Source organism: Trachymyrmex cornetzi, unplaced genomic scaffold (assembly GCF_001594075.2).
Source record: "Trachymyrmex cornetzi isolate Tcor2-1 unplaced genomic scaffold, Tcor1.1 scaffold169, whole genome shotgun sequence".
In the NCBI taxonomy this organism is placed as follows: Eukaryota; Metazoa; Arthropoda; class Insecta; order Hymenoptera; family Formicidae; genus Trachymyrmex; species Trachymyrmex cornetzi.
Genome location: NW_017296298.1, coordinates 86,426 through 95,718, shown reverse-complemented (window position 1 = coordinate 95,718; position 9,293 = coordinate 86,426).

Below are 9,293 nucleotides of genomic sequence, written 5' to 3'. Positions count from 1 at the left end.
TATATGTGTGTGTGTGAATATAGTATAGGATGTCTGATAATTAACGATAAAATTCTCGCATAGCGGCAGAATAGACTAAACTGAATCGAAAAGTTTTCCATCGTTTTGCAATTTTCACAATAATTAACAAGATATTACTAAAAATTGTCGAATATTGATCTTTAATAATTTTTTACTCAAATATCAACTTTACAGAAAAACAGCAAGAAACGAAAATTGTTTATTTTCTTCTCATAGAGCTCTACAAATTTTTTCAGAATTTTTAATCAACTTTTTAGTACTGCATTTTCTTATTTTTAACAACATGAAAAAATACGGTATTAAAAAATTCTGAAAAAATTCTAAAAACATTCTTATCGTCGCTTAATCATTACATTATTTCGCTTAATCTACATTATCCCGCTTAATTATTTCCCCTTCAAATTTAGTTTTCTAAAATTTCTCTATTTTCTAACGCTAATCTTTAAAAACTCGATGGATCTATAAAATTCGCCAGAGAATCAGGCATACATAACTAAATTTATCCTACAGTTTTAATTTGTTCATTTTAAGGAAACGGATATATACAATGCTATACATATATTTGTCCGTATATTATATATGTATTCAGGTATGTACATCAGGAGATGTGGTAGCGGCTTCCGTCAAGTATATTTTTTTTTGTAGTACATAATATACCATGTTCATGAAAGAGACGCTACAGCGTATCCTTTACAGGAAAGAACTCGCTTATATAATTAAAAATTGTTTTGTTTAAACAAATTGATATTATAAAAAATACATATATTGGGGAAGAATATAGATTTTTACAATTAAAATGAGATAACAATCATGTCCGTAAGTGTATTTGAAGCGTAGATATGTGCACGTATTTTTCAGTCCGATTTATGTCATTTATTCATTCGGATATTCACCGTGAATATTTCTGTTACACGCGCGTGAGGTGAAAGGAGATATGGAAATCAGAGCCGAGATGTAAACCGAGATTTCTTTGGTTGAGAATTGTTTTTGTGCGACAGGAAATACTCGCAGAAAAATAAGAAGATATAAAAATAAAGACATTGCACGAGTTTAAGACGGCTAGGCATGCTTATCGAGCGATTGTATATGATTGGTTGGATCCATATGTAACAACCAATTATGTTCATTTGCTCGGTGAGCAGGCTAGCCGGTTTGTCAATTTGAACGCGCCCAATGACTGCGTTCAGCAGAACGTTTAGTTCGAAATTGTTGAAAGTTTCCTTCTTGCTGATTGGATTATACTTTTAGATCTAAAAGAATATAATCCTATATTTCAGCAAACAATCGTTTATCAGCGATTTTTCTACTTTTATTTATAATTTTTATCTTGAATATTGGCTGCGTTCAGCAAACTCAACAATTTTGCAACCGTTTTGTGATTCTTCGCTGAGATAGAACTATTCCTTTAAATCTAATAGGCCTTCTACAATAAGCCACAAGTAAGAACGTCAGAAGTCTAAAGCGGGGAGCACAGACTCTTGCATAACGCATAACACATGAGGCATAAGAAATTGAACCAACCAGAATTCTCTATTACATGGAAGGGAAAGAAACGGAGAACTTCAATTGGTACATATTCTTATGCTTTACGTGTTATGCGTTATGCAAGAGTCTGTGCTCCCCGCTTTAACCAAATCGTTCAAGTAGGCTATTGGCCAACTTCACCGATTATGATTTAAGATCGCTTCGAACTTCTGACTTGCGGCTTATTGTAGAAGGACTGTTAAAGTATAATCCAATCAGCGCGACGAATCATAAAACGGTTGCAAAATTGCTGAGTGCTGAACGCAGCCATTGTAACAGATATAAAGCCTGTTCTTTTTGACTGAACTTTTGCACCAGTTTATCTTTCTTCCTCTTCTTTCTTCCTGGAGAGAAAAGGAAGAAAGATGAACTGGTGCAAAAGTTCAGCCAAAAAGAACAGGCCTTATGGTTCGACACGATTGGGGCGCCTTTATTGCTTCTTCTACTTCTTCTATATATAATTGGCCCGGGTCCTCGTCAATGAGATAAGCTTGGCCAGTCTTGTCAAAATAATGATGTAATGCAAATCACAGTCGGAAACGCTCTTCAAAAAAAATATGGGCGAGGTGATGCAATACCCGAAGCAGGCAAGACGCATGTCCGTCCCACTCGAGTGATCTCGCGAGACTGCGGCCTGCGCCTTTATTGCGATAACAAGACAGCAAAAACTCTAGGTCTATTCGACTTGCTTACACTTTCTACACTCAGCATCTTCGCTTTCTCTCTTTTCAGCGTCAAATATTATATACAGGGTGTCTCATTTTAAATGACAACCTCAAATTTCTCTTAAATAGTGCATTTTAGAGAAAAATGTTTCAAACAAATGTTTTGTGACTTCGAGGGGGACATAAAATGGTATCATTGGTTTGACCTTGGGTGGTGTTGTCAAGGTCAGGGCAAGGTCACTTCAAATTTTTTAAATGGAACTTTCCACTTTTCATTATATATTCTTGTAACTTACCTTGAGAGCTTTTCAAAACACTATAATAAAATATTTTTTCATTAAATACTTTGCGAGTTATAAGGCTTGAAAGTTATAGTACCGTCGGCACTAACATTACCCAAGATGTCCGACCGATGGCTAAAACCTCTTGAATGTTGTTCAGAATCATGGCCTGGATAACATTTATCAAGATCAAGATCATTGGAAGTTGTACCTCTTATTTTCATTTTTACGTACAAATGAATTTTTAGTGCAAAAATGAAAATAAGAAGAACAGCCTCCAATGACTTTGATCTCGAAAAATGTTATCCAGGTCATGATCCTAAACAAAATTCTTGAAGTTTTCTAGAGATCTAGAGAAGTTTTCTTGAGGAAATCTAGAGAATTTAGGTCGTGGTATCGTGGAAGTCATGTAGTTATTAATAATAGTGGATTTGCTAACATACGTTCATATGAACTCTTTTTCATGTTTTGATGTAAGGAATCGGCTATGATGAAGTTCGTATTCCAAATAGTTGATTAAACTGAAACATTTATCCATTAATAATGATATATTATAAGAATTGTTCTTGATTTTTTTAATATCTAATATTTAATATTGGTTCTATGCCCTTTTTAATTGTCATATTGTTTTATACATATGGAACCTTATAATTACTTACAATATTTAATAAATGTATTTTTGGAGAACTTACTTTTTCCATAACAGATTTAAGATCCTATAAAAAAAAAATAATTCCATTTATATTATAATTAAAGCATATACGCAAGACATTTCCGATTAATAATTTTAAAAAAATATGAGATGAGAAGAGACAGAGAATATTTTTCATATTTTGCTAAATCGGAAAAACCCATTTTAACTACAACACTATAGAGGTCTAACTACAAAAATTGCTTACATCGGCCGGTTTAATGATCCTAGGTAAAGAGGGCGATACTGGAAAAAAACCAAACTGAGCTTTTGCTTCCGTTTCGGGTGCATCCATGATCGCCATAACGAAAATTATAGCAAGAACCAATATCGATAGATATGACATTCCCATTTTTTAATATTTATTGAAGTTCAAGTTATTTTCACCTCTACGTACATTTCTAATTTGTCGGCGACGTGTAGAGCTTATATAGCACAAAAATGCAATCTAATCGTGATTTTCGTATCTAACACGGAAGTACTTACATTTTATATTGCAATAATGTTCAATATATATACATAAATATTACATGCATAATCTTTAAAAAACATTTTTATCTTATACGGGAAAAATATGAGAAATAAAAATAAATAATATAAAAAATTACGTACATAAAATTATTAAATTGTAGAACATGGCACACTATATATGTAGGTTTTTTATAGTTTTACAATTATATAATTTTTAAATATAATACGTATATTATACTTAAAAATAATATAATTTTAAAACTATAAAAAGCAGCATTGCTACTTCTAGAAGATAAAATCGTATCATTTAAGTCTAATACTTTAATTACTATCTTTCGAGTAAATAGATGCATTTGGTTTGTTTCTTTAGCCATTTATTACACAAATTTTTACATTTAGATATTATAGTGTTATTCCGACGTATACAACTTTTATGTGGATTGAAAAATTAAGTGATAAGATCAATATTGCTGTTGATTTTTCTTTAGTGTATATTTTAATAGCTATTATTCATTATAACATGGAAACGATAATAATTGATATCAATGCAAATTGCGAAAACAATTGTATGTCTGAAAAAGAACGTTGTTCGTGCAAGAATTATTTCACACAGCAAGAATTTCATTGATTCATAAATACGGAATTTGAATTGCATTAGGCCTGTTCTATTTAGCTAAATTTTTGCACCAGTTTATCTTTCTTCCTTTTATCTTCAGGAGGAAATAAAGTTTTAATAAGGAATAAATATGGTAAATCTGTATATGAAGTAATAAATAATAATAATTCAAACTTCCTACATATATTGCAAGTGTTATGACATGAGGTACATATTTCATATAATGTGTTTATTGCATTTAGTGCATTGAATTCAATCTGCGCACTCTGTATGCTTTGCGCATAAATCCCGCTTGCTAAAAATGCCCTATATATGCCGTAAACTTTATAAACACATTTTATAAGTTATTGTGTCATCATACGCGTTTTATTTATATGCATTATTTGTAAATTTTTCGTAAGCTGTACATACCCCCCCTCCCTTCTTCTATGAGTAGCCATATATCTCACCCCTATGGGATATGCGGCAAAAATACAAGGTTTCAAAAAATTTATTTTTTAATATGAAAAATAAATATTTCGAATTTCTAATATTTTTTCATAGTAGTAGACAGTACAAAGTTTTTACTGATATAGTTCGTTTACTATAAACATAGGCCGGTATTCATAGTCAGTTCTTATTTTAAGACCGTCTTAAGTAATGTCTTAAGTCTGACAATCTTGCGTTTCGCGGGTTTTCTCCGTGTTCAAATCCATTCTTGGAATCGAAACGTTGGCATTCCAAGAATGGATTTGAACACGGAGAAAACCCGCGAAACGCAAGATTGTCATATAGGAAACACCTGTGAAAGCCTCAAGAATATTATTAAATGTCTTAAGTCGCTAATGCGGCCTTCTAATTGGTTCATGACATCTTAAGACTGTACTTAAGACGGTCTTAAATATAAGATCCGACTATGAATACCGGCCATAGTAAATAATAGTAGAAGGCAGTACAAAGTTTTTACTGATATAGTTCGTTTACTATAAACATAGTAAATAATACTTAATAAATTAAATTTTTGATGGGTGCGGCGTATATACCGGAGTTACCCTATCTTCTAGTAGCGATTTATTAACAATAACTGATTAAATATTCGGGATATATTGAATTAATACAGGGGCAATATTGTACGAATAAATTGTATTAACAGAGTTATACATATAGAGGAAAGTCGCTGATACCGACATACCACTTTGCTTTTAGATAATATTTTTTAAACAAAAGATAAAAATAAAACTTTAAAAATGTAATTTCAAACTGAAAAGTGTCTTCTATCAGATAGTATAAGCTGTTTTTATAATACTATTTGCAATTTTTCAATAATTAATTTTTTCGTAAGGTAAGCAAAAATGAGTGTCTGACAAAATGGGCTCCAAAACTGACACAGTAGGCAGTAATGCTACGTATTTATATTCTTTTTATTTTACAGGAATTATCTGTATAAAATACCTATAAGTGAATGTATATAAGATTTTTCAGAATCATTTTACTTCGTTATAAAACATTTTTATTGAATTATATGCATATTTATTTTATGCAAAATACAAATGTGTAATGCGATAGTTTTTCTAGAGTTGTTCCATATATGCACGATTGCCTCCAGCTCCAATAGACTTATTTGACATTATAAAGCAACATTATAAAGGTTAAGTTAGCTCATGGTCTGTTTTACGGACAGGTGTGGCGGTTTACGCTGCACTCCGATTTTAAATTATAAATCGTATTATAAACAGACTAAGAGAAAAAATAATATAAATAAAACTTCTTTCGGAAACTACAAGTATTTAAAATGACATAATATTATCAATAATATAGTCACTATTATTTAAACCACGCAATTTGTAAAAGAAAATCGTTTGAATTTTATTTTCGCATTCGTAAAATTCGTTTTTAGCTGATTTGATATAGAAACAAACCACAAATATATAAATTATGAGTACTTCTTTAATTATATAAATATGAGTTTGTACTTCTTTAATAGCTAAACAGATTATGATTTTATTAGTATTAAAGTGCAATAGTTAGTTTTTGAGAAATAAGGGGGTGTCTCTTTAGGAGACTTATGTCAGTATCGGCGACTTTCCTCTACATATAATTTATACGTATACGTTAAATTTTTTTAAGCCTATTACTTTTTGAAAGTTATTAAACGTGCTACAAATAAAAATGTAAAAACCGGGAAAAACATAATTTTCCAAATATGTTCCCAATAAACAAGAACAGATTGAAATGGATTGAAATTTTATCCATCCAAATACATATTTTGAATAGCCAAAACTTTTTTTTGGATTCAGTTGGATTCAGTTAGATTCAATTGGAAAACAGTTTTTTTTTCCCAAATAGAGTTAAATTTAACAAATAAATCTATAACATCAAATTTAATTCAATTTTTAAATTGTACAATGACTTCGTATTAGTATAAAATAACGACAATATATTGAGGTACAGCAGTTTAAATCAGGTTTTGTCAAATTTGACACTACAAATTTAACAATAGGCCTGATCTTTTTGGTTAAACTTTTGCATCAGTTTATTTTCCTTCTTCTTTCCTCCTGAAGATAAAAGGAAGAACAGGCCTAATGCAATTCAAATTCCTAATTTATGAATCAGTGAAATAATTCTTGCTCTGTGAAGGTTACACGAATAATGTTCTTTTTCAGACATACAATTGTTATCGCAATTCGTATTGATATTATCAATTATTATCGCTTCCAAGTTATAATGAATAATAGTTATTAAAATTTCCATTAAAGAAAAATCAACAACAATATTGGTCTTATCACTAAATTTTTCAATCCACATAAAAGTTGTATACGACGGAATAACACTATAATATCTAAATGTAAAAATTTGTGTAATAAATGGCTAAAGAAACAAACCCAATGCATCCATTTACTCGAAAGATAGTAATTGTGACTTAAATGACACGATTTTATCTTCTAGAAGTAGCAATGTTGCTTTTTGTAGTTTTAAAATTATATTATTTTTAAGTATAATGTACGTATTATATTTAAAAATAATATAATTGTAAAACTATAAAAAAACCTATATATATAGTGTGCCATGTTCTACAATTTAATAATTTTATGTACGTAATTTTTTATATTATTTATTTTTATTTCTCATATTTTTCCCGTATAAGATAAAAATGTTTTTTAAAGATTATGCATGTAATATTTATGTATATATATTGAACATTATTGCAATATAAAATTTAAGTACTTCCGTGTTAGATACGAAAATCACGACTAGATTGCATTTTTTGTGCTATAGAAGCTCTACACGTCGCCGACAAATCAGAAACGTATGTACAGGTGAAAATAACTTGAACTTCAATAAATATTTAAAAATGGGAATGTCATATCTATCGGTATTAGTTCTTGCTATAATTTTCGTTATGGCAATCATGGATACATCCGAAGCGGAAGCAAAATTTCAACATCCTCCAGACTTTTTAATAAAAGGCAAAGATAGCGTAAGCAATTTTAATAGTTAAACCTCTATAGTGTTGTAGTTAAAATGCGTTTTTTCGATTTAGCAAAATATGGAAATTTTTCTCTGTCTCTTCATCGCATATTTTTTTAAATTATTAATCGGAAATATCTTGCGTATGTTTTAATTATAATATAAATGGAATTTTTTTTCCTAGCTCATCCGTTCGTTGAATAGTGTAAGTTCTCCAAAAATACATTTTTTAAATATTTGATATTAAAAAAATCAAGAACAATTTTTATAATATATTATTATTAATGGATAAATGTTTCAGGCTATACAGTAGATCGAACAACCTAAAAATGCGGACATAAGCTCAAAAAAAAAATTTTTTTTAATCGGGTAATATTATATTTAGTTACTCGAAATGTCATAGAATTAGTATATAACTTTCATGTTAAATGATATATTTTTAGTTAGTAAGAACACAATGTAAATCGGAAGCCATCCTATAAGCCGAAAGGCAAGGATTAAAATAAAATAAATAATAATAATAATAATAATATAATAGTATATAACTTTCATTTTCAAAAATATTTTTATAATTTATGCATAAAATAAGCATAAACCTTACGAGTTAGACAATTCTGAATTTTCATCAATTTAGTTGTATATTTTCAAGGTAATACATTTCTTTCCCCTTTATATATTATCATTTTTGCTTTTATATATTGTAGTAAATGTACTATCCTTTAATTTAAAAAAAACCCATATATGACTAAAAAAATTGTGTAATTTATAATTTGCCAACTCATTTTATGACGATCCAAAAAAAATCCTGATTATTAAAATATAAATTAACTTTTACAAAAAACCTTATGAAATCTTAAAGTTTTTCTTGTGCGATTTTATTAAAGAAACTTTTTCTATTTAAAAAAAACCGCGATTGAGCTACAATAACTTGCAATCTTGAGAGATATAGGGTAAAGTAGACTATTGGGATAGGTTCCTAATATGAGATAGCGATAATATTAGTCTGCTAAACTAATAAGCGCATGTGTTTGATTCTATCATGAACTTTTTACTCTTAGCGTGAAATCTGTTTAGTAGAAAATTCATTATTAGATCATGCGTCGCAAAAAAAGATTTATGAAATTGAATGTTGTCAAATTTTATTGAGGTTAGTTTTTAAATCTTGTTTTATTATACAAAAATAAATATTGGGTAATAAAGTTTGCATGCAGTGCTAGAGTAAGATCGTATTCATATAGGAAAACACGTCCCAGATAACACAAACACTTTCAATAAATATTCTATAAACATTCGTTGAGAATATTAAAATATTCTTACAATGTATTAAAAAATATTCTATAAACATACACAGAATGTCAAAATGAGACCAATTTAAATATTCCAGATAGGTCGGAATAAATATTCTTTTTCATATTCTAAGAATATTTAGAGAACGTATTTAGTTCAATATAAAGAATATTTACAAAATATTTTCTCTAAGACTAAGGAGTTTATTCTGTAATTTATCTCATTCTAAGCAAACAACGTGATGTGAGAAATTGATAATAATGGGTGCCTTCCAACAAAAGAGATACACG